Below are 893 nucleotides of genomic sequence, written 5' to 3'. Positions count from 1 at the left end.
GGATGATAGTTTGTGTAACTAACAGATATCATTTGTCAGATTACTTATGCCCATATAAAAGGGGACATGATAGCTCATGCACATGAACTACCAAAATATGGTGTGAAGGTTGGCCTAAAAAATTATGATGCAACGATTGTATGGGCCTGCTGCTGTCCTGGAGGCTTCTCAATAGGTTTGGAATGGACAAAATCTATAAAGGCCGGGTGAAGGTGACCTGAGATAAACACAATGTGGAAAGCATCGACTGTCAACCTGGTGGCTTTACCTGCTATTTGGATGCACACCTACCATTGGAAATTAAATTTTGGGACCCTGAAGTGAACAGTGGATGGAGGCTTATCTATCCCTCACAGCACCAAACAATTCCCTGGGCATGATTCTGAAAGCAAGGAATTTAATGCAGAAGTACATTGGAAGCAATCATGCATCAGAACATTGCAGGTTACGTGCGTTACCCAATGCAAGGAGATGAAGATGCTTGTAAGAAACGATTCTCTCAATACATGCAGATATGGAGGAGGAGATGCATAAGAAAGCTCATGCTGCTAAATGAAGAGAATCCAGTCTATGAGACGAAGTCCAGGAAATCAGTTGAAAAGAAGAGGTAGAACCATCCCCAAATGGCCCTTGCACCGAAGAAAGACCGGGTAGCTCAGAAGGCGGCGAGGTTCCTCACAGCTCAGGCGTGGGCTGCTGAGAGCTACACCAAACAATTTCCTATGAGGGTTTTTCAGATAAAGACAATAAACTTAGTGACCAAGCAGCTATTTCTGTGTTAAGTTCTTGTTATGTAGCTATTGGAAAGTGAAAGAGTTGACAGATTTTCTCCTCCAAGAAACAAGTGTATGGGCCGGCCCGGTGGCGCACTGGATGGTGCGCCGCTTGGGAAG

The 893-nt window shown here is 44.5% G+C and overlaps 1 protein-coding gene and 1 pseudogene across 1 annotated transcript in view; both read left to right on the top strand.

Moving 5' to 3' along the window:
• The window catches only part of LOC103594584, a 1,579-nt pseudogene extending 797 nt beyond the window's left edge, over positions 1-782 (top strand).
• The window catches only part of PLCZ1 (phospholipase C, zeta 1), a 62,659-nt gene that overhangs the window by 34,880 nt on the left and 26,886 nt on the right, over positions 1-893 (top strand). The window lies entirely within an intron of this gene.

This window comes from Galeopterus variegatus, unplaced genomic scaffold (assembly GCF_000696425.1).
Source record: "Galeopterus variegatus unplaced genomic scaffold, G_variegatus-3.0.2 Scaffold1582, whole genome shotgun sequence".
Classification (NCBI taxonomy): domain Eukaryota; kingdom Metazoa; phylum Chordata; class Mammalia; order Dermoptera; family Cynocephalidae; genus Galeopterus; species Galeopterus variegatus.
The sequence above is the reverse complement of the archived record's forward strand: the minus strand, read 5'-3'. Positions and strand labels throughout refer to the sequence as shown.